The 23,871-nt window shown below is 40.9% G+C and overlaps 2 non-coding genes across 2 annotated transcripts; both read right to left on the bottom strand.

Moving 5' to 3' along the window:
• Positions 1–11,666: 11,666 nt before the first annotated feature.
• Positions 11,667–11,856, bottom strand: LOC112434109 (U2 spliceosomal RNA). Its single transcript, XR_013093353.1, has one exon. It is a non-coding gene; the product is annotated as a U2 spliceosomal RNA (small nuclear RNA).
• Positions 11,857–12,322: 466 nt separating this feature from the next.
• On the bottom strand, positions 12,323–12,508 carry LOC143412832 (U2 spliceosomal RNA). The gene has a single exon (XR_013093363.1). It is a non-coding gene; the product is annotated as a U2 spliceosomal RNA (small nuclear RNA).
• Positions 12,509–23,871: the final 11,363 nt, after the last annotated feature.

A 23,871-nucleotide genomic window follows, 5' to 3' on the forward strand; every position in this document is an offset into this window, starting at 1 on the left:
GTGACCGCAGATTGGATGAATTCTAAATTATCTGTTTGCTGAATAAGATGATCCCAACTATCAAATTGGCTCAGTAGTAGTATAATGGTACACACTGATAAAATATTATAATATGCTATTGCTGTTATATAAGACAAAGAGGATAATATTAACAATGACATAATATTAATATGAAGAGGCACCTTAATCGGTTATGATGTGAGGTGGATAATTGTTAAGCAGTAGTCTGCATCAAGCTTAAGGTTTGCTGAAACTCAGTGTAATGACATGTGAGATGAAGACAATACGGAGAATAACTAAACTAATGAAGTGCATAGAGGCACTTGACCAGCTTGAAACTTATTCTAGAATGACACATTGCTGAGATATAGAGCACACCTATAATAACAACCAATAAGCAAAACCCTGTAGACAACAGCTAAAACTACAGGATTGAGAAGCTGAATTAAATATGTAGACACTGCTAAGCTGATGAGCATGTTCCACATTTTCTTTTCTTTTTATTTATTTGTTTCTTTTAGAGCAGAAGCTGCTGTAACACACCAAAAGAAAGACTGTAGGTCTGACCAACCGTTTCAGTCATGGGCAAAAAGATGTCAGTCAATAAAATTCTAAAAGATACTTTATTGACGAAAAATATATCAAGAGATAAAAGATAAAACAGTCCAGTGTCCCACTTAAGAATTGTATAAAAACACACAGTCCCAAGGCCAGAGACAGCTATGACACACGGCCAAGTTGCACTCCACATGTTGCCTTTAACAGGGTTAGAAGTCGTCCTTGGAGACCCACCACCCTGCAAGCATATAGTCAGTGGTCACTCAAGCCTCTGCAACTCTGCTGCCTTTAGGCTGTGGCATATAATAGGCCCTGGACTGCACAGAGAGACAAAACGACACACTTAATATAAAATTCATAGCGCAAAACCAATCCATCCCAATCATATCTGATTTTATCACATTACATACCTGCACAGAGAGACAAAACAAAACAGCAGTGGTTGTAGTGTGGGCTATAAGTAGACCAGTGTATCAGTGCAATCAAGTACACCTGCCTCTAATTAGTCCAACCTCATTCCAGCCATTGGCTCACCAAAAATGTGACACACACAAAACCACTCCCAACCCAGTGCAACTTCACACAATAATATGGAGCTGAATTAACACAGGCACATTAGTCTACCATGTTACAAGCTGCATGCTATTACAAGCCAACATATGCAGACTTCTGCCTTGTTCGGGTGGCAGCATTTTTCTTTTTTCTTTTGTGTCCTGACACGTTTATGTTTTTTGTTTTTGTTTGATTATTTTGTTGGTTTTGGAAACGAATTTAAACGAACTTGTGACAATACTTGAGAATCACAGTGACACATAGTGATTAGGCATATGATTGAAAAATGCCTAGGTTTAGAGCTGTGAGCTATGAGCTGTGAGCAATGAAAAGTTAAATATATATATGTATAAATGGGAAACAACCCTAACTTGAAAGTTTGAAATGTGTGAGATCCATGAATTGTTTGAAAAACTAGAAATTATTCAAAACTGCCTTAAGTGAAAATGTAGTGTTGCATCTATTCTCCCAAACCAAGACGAACAAAAAAGAAGAAGCTTTCTGTAACTTCAAAATAAGGCTGACTGTTGACAATAGACTAAAACACTAATCCACAGGTGGCTATCAGGAACAGAGAGGCGAGCAAAGTCACAAACACTAAGGCTGCAGACAGCCACGCAGAAACAGCAGATAACATAGAGACAACGCCTGCTAGAACCATGGAGAGGAAGGTCACTTCCCACGAGATTGTAGGAGTAGAGGACAAATTAGTTGTAAAGTCAGCTTCAGGCCACACAACTGTACAACAATTAACTGCCCTTTTAGAACTAGTACACACAGCAAGTGGCCGCAGGTGCTTTATTAAATGCATATATGACCCGTTGTGTCCAGTAAATTTGCTAGGTAGACACGCTCTGACAAAACTTAAGGTAGCAGTCATGCCATTCTTTTCTGGTATTACACCTGAGTGCCAGAAACCGACCGAGTATCACAACATTCTGAGATTTAAACAAACTCCAGGCCCAGATCCACCTTATGATCAGCAAGTGTGGAAGCTAGGAGAACAGCATTTGACTTTACAGCACAGGCCGAAATTGTGTAGGTTACGCAGTAACCACAGATAGTAAAATAATAGAAGCAAAACCATTTTCTTCTTCATGTTCTGCACAGAGCGCTGAGCTGATAGCTGTGATACGCGAAAGCTAAATACACAAAGACAAACTAATAAACATACATACAGACAGCCAGTATGTTTTCTCTGCTGTGCATCATTTCGCAAAGCTCTGGCAAAACAGAGGAATGATTACATCAACTGGTAAACCAGTCCAGCATGCAAGCCTCTTACAACGCCTGCTGACTGTAATAAATTTACCACAACAACTCGCATTGTGTAAATGTGCAGCACACAAAACTGATGGCTCTTTTATTACTACAGGCAACAATTTTGCTGACAGAGCCGCAAAACAGGCGGCACAAAAGACAAACATGACATTGATGGCAGTAAACACACATCAGATTCCACTGGATGTGTTGCAAAGTGAACAAAAAGCAGCGAGCACAGCAGAGCAGGCAAAATGGCTAAAACACGGTGCAGTTCTGACAAACGATTTAATGATGTGTTATGGCAAGCCAGTGTTGCCAAAATCGCTCCACAAGATGGCGGCATTAGTGACTCATGGCTGTACGCATTTGTCATCGGGGGGAATGACCTGTATTGTCAACTCTCATTTTTACACTGTAAATTTTGAAACTTCAGCAAAACAATTTGTCAGAACGTGCATGACGTGTCAAAAATATAATGCTCAGGGTAACCTGCGACCACAAAGAGGCCGTTTTCCAACTCCGCCTCATCCTTTTCACACAATTCATATGGATTTTATTGAACTAAGCGAATGTCAAGGGTCAAAATACGCCCTAGTGGTTATAGACGTGTTCTCAAAGTGGCCGGAAATCTATCCAGTGAAAAAGGCAGATGCAATTTCAGTAGCAAAGTGCCTGTGCAATCACTTCATACCCACATATGGCATCCCAGCTTTGATACGGTCAGACAACGGCACTCATTTTGTAAATGATGTCATCACTAAGGTCTCTGAAGCACTCGGTTTCAGCATAAAACACCACTGTGCTTATCACCCTCAGAGCGCAGGCCTTGTAGAGAGAACTAACGGCACTATAAAACAAAGGCTCAGGAAATGCATGGCAGAAACAGGAAGGCCGTGGCCTGAATGTTTGGGTTTAGTGAAAATGTGGATGCGCTTAACACAAGGCTCCCATAAACTAACTCCATTTGAAATCATTCATGGCAGGCCGTTTCCACTGCCTATTACCAGTCAACCAATAGACAAAGCAATCAGAGAAAACACATTAGCAGAATGGATGTCTAAGCTGTTAGAAAACAAAGAGATCATTGTACATAATCAACAACCTGATGATGTTTCTCCAGTGTCTTGCAGACTAAAGCCCGGTGACTGGGTTCTGATCAAGGTGCTCCAAAGGAAAAACTGGAGCACACCCAGGTGGGAGGGGCCATACCAAGTCCTCCTCACTACACCGACCGCTTGCAAAATTGCGGAACGACCATCCTGGATCCATCAGAGTCACTGCAGGCGTGTCAGTGAAGCCATCTAAACACAGCTGACGGCAGGCTTGCCTACTTGTTGTGATCTCGCCCGGTGGAGGGGTCAGCTTTCCTGGCCGGGGGGTCTACTCGCGACAGGAGGGTGTGTTCCGTCGTCATGAGGTGGTGGCTCTTATCAACTGCAGCGGCCCTGACCATGGCCGGGCTCCTCACCTTTGCTTCCATGAGGGACAACAAGTCACGCTATATGGAGAAAAGGCAGACACTGTATGACAAAGGAAAGTACACCAAGTTTCCCCATGGCTACGCCACTAACTTCTGGTGGCAGTTTATGAACACTACAGCTCACTTGAATAACAAAACTGACTGCTATGCATGTACCCATATGCCCCTATCCTCACAGACGTCTGGCCTGTGGCCGTACAGCATACCTGAAGATCGCAGTTGGTGCCTGTTGGGCCTGGCAACACATCCAGGCTACGGTACTCTTTGGTCCAAAGCCAACTACAGCATCCCAGCGAAAGCAACCTGGAGGTCATCATCACTCACAAACGTGAACTGTTCCGGACAGACATACCTACTGACCTGGCCCCAAGTCTCAGACCAACTGCCTGATGTAATTCTACTGAACAAGCTGAACGCAGCGCAACTGCCAGTATGTGCGATGAACAATGGATCGCGGGCAGTGGGGGAGCTGCCTACTCACCTATCTACTGGATGATACTACAAACAAAGACTCAGTACCAGACAGGATGTGCACGGACGGCACCAAGCAGTAAAGGAACCAGAGTTTCGCATCTGAGGAGGAGTGAAATTCTTACAGAGCTTGATCCCCGGCATTGGAGTTGCCGAGGTGCGGGATCATGTGGAAATCAACCGATATGCTCTGCTACGACACATCAACTTGACTAAGACCCTGGGAACCGCCTTAGCAGGAGAACAGCAGGCCATCAGAACGATGGTGCTGCAGAACAGACTGACACTAGACCTGCTAACAGCATCACAAGGAGGAGTTTGCAAGCTGATCGGGGAAACATGTTGCACTTTTATCCCTGATGGATACGAAACTGGAGGAGACATTTATGAAGCTTTGCAGAATTTGACCGCTCTGCAAAAATATGTCACTGAACACACACCTGGAGCAGCTACAGCACAAAGCTGGCTGGACTGGCTGTTCAGCGGTTCATGGCTGGCTGCTGTAGCAAAGCCATTTTTCCTTCTAGGTCTCATCATGATAGCACTGCTCATATTAGTGTTGTGTGTGTTGCCATGCCTAAGAGTAATGATTTCACAGATGATAACAACTACAATGACTGCTTATGTTGCCGTGCCTGAAGAAGAACAACATCCCGTTGCAATTCTGTTAGAGGAGAACTTGTACTAGCTGCTAATAAATGACGTGGTGATTAAAAATGACTTGTCAAGTGATCATGCACTGATTAAAACATTAGTAGGTTATGCAAGTTTTCATGCTTTTATTTTTTTGAAGTCTTGACTTTTAAACATAAAGTTTTTCATTTTTATAACGTTTTCATACTCTTATTTTTTTGAAGTCTTCAGTTTTAAACATAAAGTTTTTCATTTTTATAACGTTTTCATACTCTTATTTTTTTTGAAGTCTTCAGTTTTAAACATAAAGTTTTCATTTTAAATATGAAGTTTTCATTATTTTACATATAAAGTTTTCAATTTAAGGTTTGCATCATTTTAAAATATAAGGTTTTCATCCTTGTATTTTTTGAAGTTTTCATTTTACATATTAGGTTTTCATCATTTTTAAATATAAAGTTTTCATTTTACTTTTCATCCTTTTATTTTTTGTAAGTTTTCGTTTTAAAATATAAGGTTTTTATCCTTTATTTTTTGTAGTTTTATTATTTTTTTCTTGTTTATTCCACTTGTTATTTCATTTACTATGATTTTCATTTACTATGTTTTTCTTTTTATTATTTTCTTTTGTTTTATTCTTTAGACCAAATGACTGCCATTTCTGCTATGCTGACATTTTGAAGATTTTGGAAATTAAAAATTGCCTAAGATACTTAATAAATAACCTTCATAGACAATTGTTGTATACATTTAAAATAAGTTAAAACAGGAGGGAATGTTACAGGAAAAATGATTCTATGTTTCTTTACCTTCTTTTAAATGTACAAAGATGCCTTTTGTCTGCCCTTTGCCTATGGTTAGATTAGTTTAGAATTATCTTTTTAGACTTTCTCAGCAAAGACATACTGTTTTGGGACATATTGTTTTAGATTGTTTTATCTGTCACAGCCTTCTCCCAGCTCTCTGCTGACGAGACTAGCGCCACATATGGAGTTGTTTATTTTATTTGTTTTGTATTTTCTTATCCTGTTCTCACTGTCTTTCCTATAAAAATTACCAAGCCACTGTGCATGGTGTGAGTTGTTCTTAGCAGCTCACCCGTGTACACGTTTGATAAAGAAAGTAACTTTGTCTCATTGTGTCTTTATTTCTCCTGGGTCTTTTACAGAGTTTTCCCCCAACACCAACACACGAAGCAAAGAACATTTTGATAAACAATAACAACCAACACATACCTACTATCTCGCTCCCTGTCACTTACCACCTTCTTTTGGGTGGGTTTAAGAAAAAAGCTTTCCACCTATCCTTAATTGTGTCACTTCCCCACTTTTCTAGTTCGTGCCAATATATACCTTCAAATTCTTTCTCTATTGCCTTAACTGTTCCAATTTCTCCCCATTTATACACCCCCGTTATGAAACCCTGTCTTGCTTTCCATAATTTAAGCTTTACAATTGATAACAGCATACAAAGTACTTTATATTGCTCTTTTCCCACTCCCTTAACCCCGAACGAGGTGATTTCATCATATGTCACGTTTTCCAAGCACTTATAACTCCCTTTTACCCCGTCCCACACCTTTTTTGCATATTCACATCCCCATAATACATGTTCAATCGTTTCATCTTCCTTACAATTTTCCCTTGGACAAACTTTTTGTTTCCCCAAATCGTGGGCATACATTGTGACTCTTACTGGTAGTCTTCTATGCAGGTGCAACCAATTAAAATCCTTTAATCCGTTCTTAAAACTCTTATCCTGAGCCCGTTCCCACACTTCTGAGCTCACCATTACTAAGTTGACATTAGATTTCTGTACCAATTTTTTGTATAGTAGCTTGTGATTTACAATTGTATCCACCTCATTACATTCCGTATGTCTCCTCCCCCACTTTACCATTCGCTGGAAATACTCCGGCCTAGTCTCCGCTTTAGGGCCTTTGTTGTCCCACCCTATTAAGAACCGATATGGTATCGACAACCAGAACCATAACAGGATTTGACATTTGTGCATATATGTCTTTTTCAATAGTGTACAAACACTTGCATAGAATATTGCATCCAACTTCAATGGGACGTTTGTCACCCCCTTCCCACCATCTGCTATTTCTTGGTACATTTGCACCCTTTTTACGTATTCATAACCCCCCCCCATATGAATTTAAATATCCCCCTCATTAATTGAGCTCTATACTTTTGCGGCATCGGAAAAACATAGGCCAAGTGTAGCAACTTTGGCAACACCTCAGCCTTTATGACCAACGCTTTCCCTGAGATTGAGAGTTTTCTTGTTTTCCATAATCCCAAATTTCTATCTACTGCAGTCATCTTCTTTTTCCAGTTGCATAAGGCGTCCCCCTCCTTGTTCCCAAAAGAAATTCCTAATATGTCCATAGCGCCTTCACACAACATAAAATCACAAATGTTATCCTTTCTCCCTTCCCACTTCCCAAGATATTTATACATCGTCTTCTCTTTGTTTATTTTCGATCCTGTTGCTTTTTCGTAATCATTTAAGATTTCTATCACTCCCCTTAAACTTTCGTCGTCTGCCAGGTATAATATCGTATCGTCCGCGTATTGAGATATTTTTAAGCTCTCGCCCCGTGGCAGCGTTATCCCCTTTACGACTAGACTCTCCCTTATTGCACAAGCCAGGGGTTCAGCGTAAAGCACGAAGAGCACCACCGATAGTGGACACCCTTGCCTCAATCCTCTTGTTTGTTGTACTTTGTCCGTAAGGTAACCATTAATTTTTATTTTTGAATTTATGCCCTTATATAGGACTTTTACCCATTTTGTAAAAACCCCTCCTAGGCCCAATCCGTCCATTACCTTCCACAAAAAAGCGTGGTCTACTCTATCAAACGCTTTTTGCTGGTCCAAACTAACGCATATTGCCGCTATGTTTCTCTCCTTTACATATGTGAGTACATCCCTATGTAGATGTAAGTTCCATGTGATCTGCCTCCCCTGTACCCCGCAAGTTTGATCCATCTCTACTATGTGCGACATGACTCCTGCTAGCCTGTTTGCCAAAATCTTACTCAAGATTTTATAGTCCACGCACAACATAGTTAATGGTCTATAATTGTCTAGATGGTTTGGATTTCCTTTCTTAAGCAGTATGGACACCACTCCCGTTTTCATACTATCTGACATCTCTTCTCCCTCCACGATTTCCTTAAAAACCCCTATAAGGTGTATCCCCACCATATCCCAGAAAGCCACATAAAATTCTTTTGTTAGGCCGTCTATACCAGGCACCTTATTAGCCTTCATTGCCTTTATCACATTGTGTGCCTCTTCTACTGTCAATTCCCCCCCCAACTTGCCTCTTTCATCTTCCGGTAACCTTCTCTTTAGGGATCTTATAAAAAACTCCCCCTTTCCCTCATCCAAGTTCTCCTTCTTGAACAATTCTCCATAATATTCTTTCACCATTTTTAACATGTTTTCCTTCCCCCTAATCACATTTCCATCCTTCTCCAATTTCCTTATAACCCCCCTCTTATCTCTTATCTTCATCTTTCTGAAAAAATATGAGGAGCATTTCTCATTTTCCTCATACTCTTCCTGCTTTAGTTTATATATTACAGCCCTTGCTTTCCTCTCGAGCAATTCTTCCTGTCTTATTTTTAAATTTTCCAAATACCCTTCCTTTATTTTTTCCTTTCCCTTATTTTGCGTAACATAAATATGTTCTATCTCTTTTTGTATTATGTCAAACTCCTTCTTTCTAAACTTTGCTCTCTCTGAGCAATAATCGACCGTGAACTTTTTTATTTTTTTCTTTATGTCCTCCCACCAAAACACAACATTGCTGTATAAGCTTTTCATCTCTACCCATAAAGGGAAGATTTTTATAAAACCTTCCCTATAGGATTTTTCAGCAAGCACATCGTTGTTAAACTTCCAGTACCCTTTTCCAAAATCAGGCCCTTCTATCTCAAGCTCCACATCCACAGCTTGGTGGTCTGTAAAAAGAGCCGGTATAGTTTTTCCGTTTATTATTTTACACTTTTTTCCTACAAGAATATAATCTAGCCTACTTTTCGCCCCCCTTGAGTTCTTCCATGTGTACCCCACCTGCTTTCCCTGTAGTTTCCCCATTACATCTATTAATTCATATTTTTTTAATAAAGGTCTTAAAGGGGAGGGAGCACTTTTCCTTTTCCAGAGAGCAGTTAAAGTCCCCTCCCACAATAATGTCCTTTTTAGTCAAGAAACAGGTGTCCAATTTTTGGAAGAGGTCCCTACGTAGCCCGTGCTCCACCTGTGCGTACACATTTATTATCCGACATTGGGTCCCATTTTTTTCAACATCCACCACTATTACCCTTCCTTGTATTACCGTATAGCTCTCCATTATCCGGATACCTTTATTCCCACATAACACCCCGACTCCAGTCCCATGTACCCCCCCCCCCCCCCCCGATGCTCCAAGAGGCTTCCCCTCCATTCCTCAGTAAACACAACAACATCCCCCTCATCCTTTAGATGGGCTTCTTGTACCAAACAAATATCAAAATTATAACATAGTAAAAATTCGTAGACCATTTTCCTCTTTCGGGCGTTTTTTAGCCCCCTAACATTCAAAGTAATTATTCGTATTTTCCCCATACCATAAACAGAAGGGCAAGTAGAGCACTAAGAGCAGGATTAAACAAAAAAAGAATGAGAGAAAAATGAAAAAAAGAAGAAAAAAACAAAGAAAAAGGGTTGCGATAAGACACTTGATAAATTTTTGCTCTTCTCCCATAGTCTTTATCTATCCATGTTAACATGTAACAATAAGTTTTTTATAAAGGAGTCCTCTGACTTTTCTTCACTCTCACCTTCCTCTTCCATGTCCCCGTCACTTGTCACGTCACTTAACGGGGTATGCATACACTCAGTCTGTGTTCCTCTCCATACATACCCCTCCACGTTCCCACCTTCCTCCAAAACCTCCTCCCTGACTTCCTGGTCTCTTATCTTAACCTCTTCCGAGGAGGTGGCCGGGCTCACCTTTCTCCTCCTCTTTGCAGATTTTCTCCGTGGCTTTGCGACCACTTCCCACAATTGGGGATCCTCCCCCTGCTTCTCTTTCTCACCGTCTTGCTCGGGACTCCTCTCCCCCTTCTCCTCTCGCCGCTCCGTCCCCTCCTCCGCGCTCCCCGCTTTATCCTCGTTAGCCTGATTTCCAGCAGCTGGTGGCGGCTCCTGTGGCCTTTCTCCGGCGTCAGAGTCTATTTCCACTTCGCTGCGATCTTCCTCAACGAGTCCAGTCTTCACCACGGCCGAATATGGCCGGGGCTTAGTGCAGTCTCTCGCCATATGTGCGTCTGAGTCACATAGGTGGCATCTTCTGGGCTCCTTACAGTCCTTTGTTATATGACCAAGCTTGCCACAACTCCTACACCTCACCTGGTCACATTTGTCCGCGTTATGTCCAGTACTTCCGCATTTCCTACATGCTTGAGGCTGCCCTGCGTAAACTAGGAAGCCTCTATCCGCTCCAATGGAAAATACTGCGGGCGGATGGCAATATCCATCCTCGCTGTCCATATCCGCATTCAATTTGATGCGAAATTGTCTCTTTCCAGTCCATAGGCCGAGGCCGTCCTTTATTTTCCGTACTCCTGGGAGGACAGTAACGTATCTCCCCAGGAAGTACTTGATAGTCTCTTCCGTGACCCAAGGATTATACATATGTATCGTTAAAATTCTATAATCGTTCCGATACAAAGGGGTCACCGTATATTTCCGCAGTTCCTCATCTTCTTCCACGATACTCTTCTTTCTCACTTCTTCCGCATACTCTCCAGTACAAAAGGTCACATCATAGTGCTTGCTTGCAGCACTCTGTTGAAGGCAGAAGATCTCCTCCGGCTGTATCTTTAGGGCTTCAAAAAGGATTCTTCGTCCGAAGGTTATTCTGTCATGAAATTGCGTATCTTTCTCCATAAGTTCGAATCTCAGCGTATTTCTTGTTCCATACGTCCATGCGTTCCTCTCAGAGAAATTGGCCGACGATGCCGCCATCCTTCATTGCTTCTCGCCCAAACTGATAAGAACAGATTTTTTTTTTATTTTTTTTTTTTTTACTATCCTAAGATTTATTATATACAAAAATGATCTGTTCCAAAATGTTTTCATGTAATCCTGAAAACAGAAAAACAATCTTCTGCACTATTAACCATCCACAAATGGAAACAACAGACAATACAGGTGATTTTAGCTAAAAAGCCAAGAAAAAATTGTGTGGGTTTTTTTTTTTTCAAACGATGTAATTTACAGCCACAGAGGACAGAAAGCTGCAGTATGTAGAGAAAGAGAAGAGTTAAACCTATAATCAACATGAGTCCTTGTAGATGGCAGCCTCCGGTTTTTAAAGACTTCTATTGGTCTCTAGTGGACAACAGAGGTAACTGCAGGATTGGAGCCAGAATAGTGTAACTGCAGTTCAAAACGACATATTTTTTTGATTTCCCATAGAAAGTGTGTGTCCAGCCACGTGTCAGTCCAAGTGGCAGGATTTAGTAATTCTGGTAATAGTTAAATGTAAGTCATTCACAAATATTAAGTCGCAAGATTTCAGTCTGACTAACCTTGGAAGATTACACGAAGACAATGTCCAGATATGCAGACGCACACATATATCTAGCGTATAAGAAAATTCTTTGCACAAACTGTTGAGTCAAATGACATTTGTTTTTCACAGCTTCAGGGGGTGCACCGTTCCTAGAAATACTGCAATACCAGGTCGATGCGTGGAGTGGACGGAGCAAGCCCCTATTCCATCTCCCTGCTCCAAAAATCAATTTAATATATGGTCCCCGGGTAGGGGACGTATCAGATATTAAACTGATAAGAACAGATTTTTTTTTTTTTTTAGCTAAAAAGCCAAGAAAAGATTGTGTGGTTTATTTTTTTTCAAACGATGTAATTTACAGCCACAGAGGACAGAAAGCTGCAGTATGTAGAGAAAGAGAAGAGTTAAACCTATAATCAACATGAGTCCTTGTAGATGGCAGCCTCCGGTTTTTAAAGACTTCTATTGGTCTCTAGTGGACAACAGAGGTAACTGCAGGATTGGAGCCAGAATAGTGTAACTGCAGTTCAAAACGACATATTTTTTTGATTTCCCATAGAAAGTGTGTGTCCAGCCACGTGTCAGTCCAAGTGGCAGGATTTAGTAATTCTGGTAATAGTTAAATGTAAGTCATTCACAAATATTAAGTCGCAACATTTCAGTCTGACTAACCTTGGAAGATTACACGAAGACAATGTCCAGATATGCAGACGCACACATATATCTAGCGTATAAGAAAATTCTTTGCACAAACTGTTGAGTCAAATGACATTTGTTTTTCACAGCTTCAGGGGGTGCACCGTTCCTAGAAATACTGCAATACCAGGTCGATGCGTGGAGTGGACGGAGCAAGCCCCTATTCCATCTCCCTGCTCCAAAAATCAATTTAATATATGGTCCCCGGGTAGGGGACGTATCAGATATTAAACTGATAAGAACAGATTTTTTTTTTTTTTTTTTTTTTTGAAAATTTTTTATTGATACTCAGACATATAACAACATCATCATCATCTCATTTATTTTCATAAGCCCACCCCATTTAAAAGGATTACTTCTTTATTATCTCCCATCCCCTTTTAAAATACAACAGGAAAACAAATATTTAAATGTTTTTTCCTTTTTTTTTTTTTTTTTTCTCTTTTTTTTTTTTTTTTTTTTTTTCATAGAGAATTTAAATTATTTAAAAAAAACCATCCCATCCCTTCACAAGCTTCCGGTGCTCAGAGGGGACTCTCCCCAACTTGCTCCTTCCACACCGACCTCTCCCGGAGAGCCAGGCTGTTGCTGCTTAGACCTTTCTATGTGCGAACCCGGCTCCTCCATCCGAATGGGCACAGAGGCGATTCTTCTTTGCGGCTGCTCTCTCAACTTAGTATTTCTGGCACAGATCTCTTTTACTGTTGCTGTTGCCATTCGGAGAGCAGCCACGGGGGGGATCTGCATGTGCTTGCTCACCAACAAGTTTCTGGAGGTCCAAATGGCGTCTTTTATAGCAGCAAGGGCGAGCCACTGCTTTTCAAAGCCTTTTCTTTGCGTTTTCACTCCTTGGCTCACCCCATAGAGGATTAGGTTTGCTGTCAGGACCTCCCTTGCTGGTAAGTACGGGAAATTTAAGGAGCCGGCCATGTCCCACAGGTCTATAGCAGCACTGCACTCCCAGAGTAGGTGCCTCACCGTCTCAGGCGCGCCACAACCCGGTCGGGGACACATTTCTGTTGTCGACATTCCTCTGGAGTGCATGACAGCCCTGACTGGGAGAATCTCATGAGCCACCATCCAGGACACATCCTGGAGCCTGTTAGAAAGGACGGGATGGTTTGTCAGACGCCACACTTCTATGGCCTCTCCAATAGGGAGGCCTCTGACTGGGACCACCTCTCCCCTCTCCTGCACAACTGAAATGAGAGAATGATGTTTTGTTAAAATGTCCAAACTCTGATCTTCCAATTTAAAGGAGGTTAAAAAGGATTTCAGCTCTACATAGGCTTCAGGAACATCAAAGGAGACGGGGACTCTAAGATCTACTGGCAGGATTTTCTTTTGTCTTAGGTAGCTACCTAACCAAAATCTAACCCATGCCTGTGTCAGAGGATTACTATTAGGACTCGTAGCCTGTCTCATATGGCTACTTGTATAGAGGCTTCCCATGAATAAATACAGATCTGGGACTCCTTTGCCACCATCTTCCTTTAATTTCTTCATTATCCCTCTTTTAAGTCTCTCCCATTTGGAGTCCCATAGAAAGTAAAAGATGGCTCGTTCTAGTTTTAACAATACGTCCTTTGGTGGCAAAAAGACTGCGCTGACTAAAAGAAGCAAGGGTAAAATCACTGCCTTAATTACTAAAACCTTCCCTCCAAGAGTCAGCTTTCTCAGTCTCCATAGGCCTAATCGTTGATTCACTTTTCCTATCATTCCCGGCCAATTTGCCTTTCCTCCACCATCCTTATCAAATCTAACCCCTAAAATTTTTTGGTCGGTTTGTGTCACATTTATTCCAAGTCCAGTCAATTCTATAGTCTCCCATGGCCCGTAGAATTGTACCTGAGTCTTGCCCCTGTTGAGTCTAGAGGCCGAAGCCCTTCCGAACCAGTCCGTAACTTCAAAAGTCCTTCTCATCGAGGATATGTCTGTACACAGGATGCTAATATCATCCATGTACAGTACACACTTTGCCACCTGCCCCCCACTCCCAGGTATGTTCATCCCGTTTATACTCTTATCTTTCCTCAAAATTTGTGCCAGGGGTTCAATACAAATAACATATAAAAGAGCGGACAGGGGACATCCCTGTCGTAAACCACAGTTCACCTGAACTGCATTCGTCAGGGTCCCATTCATGACAAATCTGCTCTTTATATCTGTGTACAACAACTTTACCCAGGATATAAGCCTTTCTGGGAAACCCATCTTCTGCAAAACTTTAAAAAGGTACCGGTGAGATATTCTATCGAAGGCTTTTTCAAAGTCTAAATTCAAAACAATCAGTCGCTTGTTTCTCTTTCGAGCAAAACAAATCGTGTCTCTAATCAACACCAGACTATCAGTGATCTTCCTGCCCTTTACAGTACATGCTTGGTCTTGGTGGATTATCTGGTCCAAAACCGGTCTTGTCCTTTCTGCTAGAAGCTTGCTGAATAATTTACAGTCACAGTTTAAAAGCGTAATCGGTCTCCAATTTTCCAAGAGAGTTTTATCCTTCCCTTTATGAACGAGTGTGACTAAACCCATTCTAAAACTTTCAGGCAGCTTATCTAATTCACTAAAATCTGTAAAAATTGAAAGTAAATCAGTAGCTAAAATATCCCAAAATGTCAGATAAAACTCAATCGGCAGGCCATCTAAACCAGGGGATTTTCCAGTTTTAAAACTCTTAAGACACTGACCTAACTCGGCTGTAGTAAAAGGTTGACTTAACATATCACTAGACTCAACAATCTTATCAATATATTCCAGGGTTTGCTCAATGACTCTTTCCTCCACATTTTTCTCCCCATACAGGTTTTCATAATAATCTTCAATCACTTTTATTATACCTTCAGTACTCACTACTTTTTCTCCAGCTCTGTTTCTTAGCTGAGAGACAGAGCCAGGTTTGTTCATAATTTTTTTGAAAAAGTATCTCGTACATTTTTCTCCCTCCTCTCTCGCTCTCTCTCTACTCCTTAGTATGACTCCCATACTTTTATCATTTGCTATTTTCTGCATTTCTTTTTTTACCTCTCTAATTTCTTCGTAGAAGTGTAAACCCCACCTATTTAAGAGATGGTACCTCTGTAACCTTTTCTGTAGTCCTCTCATACACCTGTCTTTTGCGGCCTTCTTTCTCTTTCCTGCTTGTTTAAAAAAGGACCGAGTCCTACACTTCACCATTTCCCACCATGAGACACGTGTTGCATAGAAATCCTGGAGAGTCTGCCATTCAGTATACCTCTCCTTATACTGTCTGAGCAGATCCTGATCCTCCAGTAGGGAGCAGTTTAACCTCCACACTCCCCTCCCCATTGTTATATCTAGTTCAAGGGAAATTTTAACAGTTAACATCAGATGGTCAGAAAAAAAGACGGGCATCAAAGTGGCCTCTACTGGTGAAAAGTCTCTAACAAAGATATAATCAATTCTAGAGGCCCTGTCACCGTTTCCACTATACCAAGTAAAACCCTCCTCCATTGGATGAACCGTTGGAAAACAATCTATCAATTTAAAGTCTCTGACTAAACCTTGTAGTAAAAGTGACGTCTTATCAATCTTCACATCTTGTGTGGCTCTTCTTCTATCTTTCCTGTTTAAAATACAGTTAAAATCCCCTCCAAACACTAAAGGCGCTTTTCCCAACAAGTGGGGTTGCAAAGCCTCTAAAAGATCATATCTTTCGTGTTTGTCATTTGGGCCATAAATGTTCAAGAGCTTAAATTCCTTTTCCATATAAATAAGGTTAACAACAAGTGCTCTTCCATCACTTACTACAGTACTTCCCTTCACCGACACCAGAGGGTTTTTCACCAATATGGCTACTCCATCATTTTTATTTTCATTTGATCCACTCCAGATGGACATTTGTGGCCACATATCCTGCCACTGACCATATGCTTTTAGGAAAGGTATAGCACATTCCTGTATTAAAATAACATCTGATGTTACACTATTCAAGAAGGATAGAACACTTTGGGCTCTTACTTTAGACCTAACACTCCTGACATTTATGGATGAGAAGGTCAGAGCCATGAAGATTAATACAGAACACAAGCTAGTCATTATGAAACTAAGGAAAGATTGTTCTCTTCAAAGGCTCAACCCAAACTTTGGGGGGGCATACCATCAATTTATTTCTTGTGAGTGTAACTCTTCCTTCACCTCTCCGGGTTCCGAAGGGGGGACCGCCACTCTATTCCCTTTTCGTACTCTAGGTGACGGCCTTTGTCGCAGAGCTGCATTTACCATCCGCTCCTTTGGCGTTGACTGCAGAACTATGTTAAGGAAGGAAACCTCATTTGGTGAGTCAGAGGGGAAGACCCTGGAGTCCTCCCCTGAGGAACTCCCTGAAGGTGTTTCATGCCTCCCTCTCTTTCCTGAAACAATTGTCCCAGAAGACAGTTCTGCTGCAGTCCTCTTTGCCACCTGTGAATCAGGAAGGCCAGGGGGGACAGGGGGGGGCTGCCCTTGAGCATTTTCACTTTCACCACTTACTCCTTTCTGAACTCCACTCTCCTCCTGCCCTCTCTCCCCCTCCTCTGAGGGTTCTGGTTGGGCAGGTCTTCCATGCTCCTCCCCTTTTCCCTCCTCCTCCTGTTCCTCCCCTCCGTCTTCAGGTGCTGGGAACTGATTTAAAATATCTGTCCCAGCTGCATCAATCAAGACATCCTCGTTTACCATTGCAATCAGGTTTCCCTCATTAATCTGGTTTCCTTTTTTAAGTTTATTTGCAAAGGACCGCGGACAGTCCCTAAAGAGGTGACCTTCCCCTCCACACAAGTTACACTTACGGTCATTTTTACAATCAGCATACGTATGCCCTTTCTCTTTACATTTCCCACAGATGATTTCCTCGCATGCCTCTATCAAATGCCCATGCTCCCCACACCTCCGGCAGAGCTTTGGTTGGCCCTGGTAATGGATATAGCCTCTATTATCTCCCAAAACTATCATGGACGGGAGATGTTTTAAACCCCGGAACCCTTGGGGATCTTCCCATTGCTGTATTGGTACTTTCCATACACAATTCCATATTCCATCCACATCTCTCACCTTCCTCGGCTGACCCTTCACCGTACAATATCTCCCCAACCACACACAAATGTCTTGGGCATTCACCGTTTCATTAAACATTTTAACTATTACTGTTTTCATAGTATTGTCTGTCAGTTTCTCCACATTGAAAATTTCAAATTGTGGTCTCAAATTTTCGAATCTTCTCCAAAACTCTTCCAACAATTCGCTTGAGCTGAAACTTACATCAAAACCCCTGTTAAAAGGGAGGGTCAAAATGCAATTCAAGTCATTTGGTGAAAATCCCAACACCTGTTGAATCAATTTCCTGGAGAAATCCAGCCTGGACATCTTTGGCACTTCTCCAACCTTCTCAATTAAACTGAAGCGCACACAGTGGTGCCTCCGCATACTGGCATACCCAGCCATTGCGGAGGCACCAAAGGTTTAGAAAAAACACCTGCTACAAACACACAACAGAAGATTAAAAAGGAAACGTTTTCAATACAAACAAATAATTTCTATAAAAAACCACGTACCTTTGCGCTGCAATAAATAACCAAGGTTTCACCGCCCAGACACCCAAAGGAGAGGGTCGCAGTCCTAGACTAAGACCAAGAATCAAGTGCGAAATGATAAGAACAGATTTTTTTACTTCTTTTATTTTCTTTCCAAAACAATTCAAAAAACTTTTTCCATTTCCGTTACAAAGACATATTTACATCTCATTTCTTTCCCACATTCATTCATCGCAAACCAATCATTTTCATGTAACATATTCATATAACTTATTGCTTTTCATTGCTCCTTTTCCCTTTCTCCCTTCCTTACTCTTTACCTACCACCACTTTTTAGGTGCCTTCGCAGTAAAGAAGGAAGGGAAATCTTTCCATCTATCCTTGATCGTGTCTATTCCCCATTTTTGTAGTTCATGCCAGTATGTCTTTTCAAATTCCCTCTCTACAGCTTTAGTCGTACCTATTTCCCCCTCTTTATATCCTCCCGTTATACAACTCTGTCTTGCCTTCCACAATTTCATTTTTACAATTGTTAACAACATACAACGTATTTTGTATCTCTCTTTTTCTATGCTGTTAGCCCCGAAAAGGGTAATCTCTTCATAAGTCACCGTGCCCAAGCCTTTATACTTCCCCTTTACCCTTTCCCATACCTTTTTTGCGTATTCGCATCCCCAAAGTACGTGTTCTATTGTTTCCTCTTCTACGCAGTTGTCCCTCGGACACTTTTTCTGTTTTCCCAAGTTATGTGCATACATGATGATCCTCACGGGTAACCTTTTGTGTAAATGCATCCAATTAAAATCCTTCAAAACATTTTTAAAGGTCTTATCCTGTGCACATTTCCACACTTCTGGACTCACCGGTACCTGGTTATAATTAGCTTTCCATACCATTTTCTTATATAAAAGTTTATGGTTTAGTACGGTATCCACCTCTTTACATTCAGCATGTTTCTTTCCCCATCCCAGCATCCTCTGAAAATATTTTGGTCTAGTTTCCGCCTTTGGTCCCTTATTTTCCCACCCTATCAAAAAACGGTATGGAATCGCTAACCAAAACCATTACAATATTGGACATTTATGGACATAGTTCTGTTTCAATAGCTTGCATACATTTGCATAAAACATTGTATCTAACTTCAAAGGGACATTTGGTACCCCTTTCCCACCATCTTCAATTTCTTGATACATTTGCGTTCTTTTGACATACTCATAACCCCCCCAAATAAATTTAAATATCGCTCTGGTTATTTGCGCTCTGTAGATCTGAGGCATCGAAAACACATAGGCCAGATGTAATAACTTCGGCACCACCTCACTCTTTATAATCAGAACCTTCCCCGTAATTGTTAATTTCCTTGCTTTCCAAAGGCCCAGCTTCTTTTCTACCGCACTTAACCTTTTTTTCCAATTGCTAAGCTCATCTCCTTCCTTATTTCCAAAGGTGATTCCTAAAATATTCATTGGGCCTTGGCACAAAGTAAAATCACAGATATTATCTCTTCTACCCTCCCATGTCCCCAAATATTTATACATCGACTTCTCTTTATTTATCTTTGATCCAGTCGCTTTTTCATAAATATCTAAAATTTCTATCGCACCCTTTAAACTATCATCATCTGCCAGATATAATACTGTATCGTCCGCATACTGCGATATCTTTAAAACTTCCCCCCGCGGCATCGGAATCCCTTTTACTCTCTGGCTTTCCCTTATTGCGCAAGCCAAAGGTTCAACATACAGTACATAAAGAACAACAGATAATGGACATCCTTGCCTCAAACCCTTTGTTTGATACACTTTTTCTGTAAGGAATCCATTTACTTTTATTTTCAGACTTATGCCGTTGTATAAATTTTTTACCCATTTTTTAAATTTCTCTCCCAAGCCCATATACTGCATTACCCTCCACAAAAAATCATAATCTACCCTATCAAAGGCCTTTTGTTGATCTAGGCTCACACATAGTGCTGGCAAATTTCTATCTCTAACGTATGTGAGTATGTCTCTGTGTAGTTGCACGTTCCAAGACATTTGCCTCCCCCTGACCCCACACGTCTGATCCTTCTCCACTATTTGCATCATTACTCCCGCGAGTCTATTTGCCAATATCCTACTCAGGATCTTATAATCCACACATAGCATAGTTAACGGTCTATAATTATCAAGTTGTTGTGGGTTACCTTTCTTGAATAGAATAGAAACCACACCCATCTTCATACTCTCTGTCATCTCCTTTCCCTCCATGATTTCCTTAAAAACTCCCAACAAATGTTTCCCCACCATTCCCCAAAAAGTTTCGTAAAATTCCTTTGTTAATCCATCTATCCCTGGCACTTTGTTTGCCTTCATTCCTTTTAATACTTTATATGCCTCCCCTATTGTAACTTCCCCTTCTAAACTGTCGCTTTCTTCTCCCGTTAATCTCTTTTTTATTTTCTTTAAGAAAAAATCCCCTTTTTCTCCCTCTAATTTTTCTTTTCTAAACAAGGCCTCATAATACTCCTTCGCCGTTTTAAGCATATTTTCCTTCCCTTCTATCATTTTCCCATCCTTCTCTAATTTTATTATAACTCCCTTTTTTTCCTTACTTTTCATCTTTTTAAAGAAAAAGGCCGAACATTTCTCGTTCTCCTCATACTCCTCCTGCTTTATCTTATATGTTTCAGCCCTTGCCTTCCTTTCAAGTAGTTCTTCCTGCTTCAATCTTAAACTTTCCATTTTCTCGTCCATGTTTTTGTTGTTTCCTTTTTCATTTTGTAGTGTATAAGTATATTCTATTTCTTTTTGCAATATACGAAATTCCTCTTTCCTTACGCTGGACCTTTCCGTACAATAATCCACCGTGAACTTTTTTATTTTGTTTTTTACATCCTCCCACCAATCCAGTTTATTTATATATAAGCTTTCCATCTCCTCCCATAAAGGGAAGAGCTCTGCAAACCTTTCCTTATATTCTTTTTCCATAAGTACTTCGTTATTCAGTTTCCAGTATCCTTTTCCATAATCTATTCCTTCTATCTCCAAATCCACCACTATCATTTGATGATCTGTGAACAAAGCCGGTATTATTTTCCCTTGTTTTATTTTACACTTTTTCTCTATCAAGATGTAATCTAATCTACTTTCCATCCCTCTTGTGTTCTTCCATGTGTACCCCACTCTTTTCCCTTGTAGTGTGGCCATTACATCTATTAAACCGTATTTTTTTTATAAAGGTCTTAAAGGGGAGCGAAGTTTTTATTTTCTCCAGTGAACAGTTGAAATCCCCTCCCACAAAAATATTTTTCTTTGTCATAAAACAAGTGTCCATTTTTGAAAGAAGTTCTCTTCTTAATTTGGGATCCACATATGCATACACATTTATTATACGGTTTTGTGTCCCACTTTTTTCCACATCTACAACCATAACCCTTCCCTGTATTAAAGTATAACTGTCCTTTATTCGTATACTTTTATTCCCACATAACACTCCTACCCCAGTCCCATGTACTCCCCCTATACTCCAGACCGATTCACCTCCTCTCCATTCCTTCGTAAAGAGGTCAACATCCCCCTCATCTTTTAAATGTACTTCCTGCAACAAGCAGACATCAAAATTATAATACAACAAAAATTCATAAACCATTTTTCTTTTCCGAGCATTCCTAAGTCCCCTTACATTTAATGTTATTATTCGAAAGTTTCCCATGTCTTAACACATAAATCAAAAAAAAAAAAAAGGAAAACAAAAAAAAAGGGGATCTCAAAAACAAAACCAAAAACAAATCAAAACCATAGAAGTTTTATTTCAGTATCCCCATTTTTAACTCTTCATATTAACCTGCGCCAATAAGTTCTTAATAAAGGAATCTTCCGATTTTTCTTCGCTTTCAGCCTCTTCCCCCGTATCCCCATCACTAGTGAAGTCACTTAAGGGGGTATGCATGCATTCAGTCTGTGTACCCCTCAAAACATGTCCCTCCGTATTTTCCACCTGCTCGATCCGTTCCTCCCTATCCTCTTTATTTTTCGTTTTTGTCTCTTCTGGAGAAGCACCTGAGCTCACCTTTCTCCGCCTCTTTGCTGATTTTCTCCGCGGCTTCGCTACTACTGCCCACACCTGTCCGTCCTCCGCTTGTTTCTCTCTCTCGGCGTCCGATTCACGTAATGTTCCTTCCTCCTTATTCCTCTGCTCTACTCCACCTTCCTTGCTCCCAGCTCTCTCCTCGTTAAGGTGATCTTCGGCAGCCGTTGACGCCTCCTGTGTTCTTTTTCTGATATCAGCTTCTGCATCCGATTTTCTGTAATGTTCATTTCCTGCCGCTTCAGAATATGACCTTGGCCTAGTACAATCTCTTGCCATATGGGTCTCTGAATCGCACAAATGACATTTTCTAGGTTCCTTACAGTCTTTAGTTATGTGGCCTATCTTCCCGCAACTCCTGCACCTCATTTGTTCACACCTGTCCGCATTATGTCCGGTACTGCCACATTTTCTGCACGCTTGGGGCTGCCCAGCATACACTAGGAAACCCCTATCTGCTCCTATGGAGAATACCGCGGGTGGATGGCAATATCCGTCCTCGGTAGACGTATCCACATTTAATTTGACTCGGAATTGTCTTTTTCCGGTCCATAGTCCTAAGCCATCCTTTATTTTGCGCACTCCTGGTAGTACTGTGACGTACCTTCCTAAGAAGTACTTAATTGTCTCTTCCGAAACCCAAGGGTTATACATATGGATCGTTAAAATCCTATAATCATTTCTGTACAAAGGAGTTACCGTATATTTCTTTAGTTCTTCGTTTTCTTCTCCGTGAAATCTCCTTCTCACCTCCTCCGCACATTCTCCCGTGCAAAAGGTTACATCATAATGTTTACTTGCCGTACTCTGCTGGAGGCAGTAGATTTCCTCAGGCTTTATCTTTAAAGCCTCGTAAAGGATCCTTCGTCCGAAGTTAATTCTGTCATGAATCTCGTCCTCTTTCTCCATCAACTCGAATCTCAAAGTATTTCTTGTACCTTGCATCCATGTATTTCTCTCATGAAAATTGGCCGACGCCGCCGCCATCCTGCATTGCTTCTCGCCTTGTAACTGATAAGAACAGATTTTTTTTTTCTTTTTTATTTTTACTTACAACACCATCTTACATTTCCATTTGCTCAACATTCCATTGAATACTTTTCATATTTCACAAAAACATCTTTTACATCATTCATAATAATCCTTCCACCTGTCCTTAATCGTGTCTATTCCCCATCTTTGTAATTCATGCCGATATATCCCCTCAAATTCCCTCTCTATATCCTTTATTGTTCCCATCTCTTTCCATTCATACCCCCCCCCTTATATACCCCTGTCTTGCCCTCCATATCTTAAGTTTTGTAATTGATAACAACATACAACGTATTTTATTTTCCTCCTTCTTTTTATCCTTAGGCCTAAGATAAGTTACTTCCTCATATGTCAAAGCCTCTAGTCCCTTATACCTCCTCTTCATTCCAGCCCATACCTTTTTTGCATATTTGCACCCCCATAGGACGTGTTCAATCGTTTCTTCCTCTGTGCAATTATCCCTCGGACATTCTTTTAACTTCCCCAAATTATGTGCATACATCGTAGTCCTTACAGGTAATTTCCTATGTAGGTGCATCCAATTAAAATCTTTCAAAACATTCTTATAACTCTTATCCTGTGCGTATTCCCAAACTTCCGAACTCACTATCCCCTGGTTGTAGTTAGCATTCCTCGCCAGTTTTTTATACAGAAGTTTATGATTTTGTATTGTATCCACCTCCCTGCACTCTATATGTCTCTTTCCCCACTTAACCATCCTCTGAAAGTATTCTGGTCTTGTCTCTGCCTTCGGCCCCTGATTTTCCCACCCAATTAAAAACCGGTATGGAATAGCTAACCAGAACCATAACAATATCTGACATTTATGAATATATGGCTTCTTTAACAGCGTACACACATTTGCATAAAAAATCGTATCTAACTTTAACGGAATGTTCGGTACCCCTTTTCCCCCATCGGCAACCTCCTGATACATTTGTACTCTCTTTACGTACTCGTAACCTCCCCATATAAAGTTAAATATTCCCCTCATTATTTGTGCTCTAAATACTT

The sequence above is a fragment of the Maylandia zebra genome, linkage group LG15 (assembly GCF_041146795.1).
Source record: "Maylandia zebra isolate NMK-2024a linkage group LG15, Mzebra_GT3a, whole genome shotgun sequence".
In the NCBI taxonomy this organism is placed as follows: domain Eukaryota; kingdom Metazoa; phylum Chordata; class Actinopteri; order Cichliformes; family Cichlidae; genus Maylandia; species Maylandia zebra.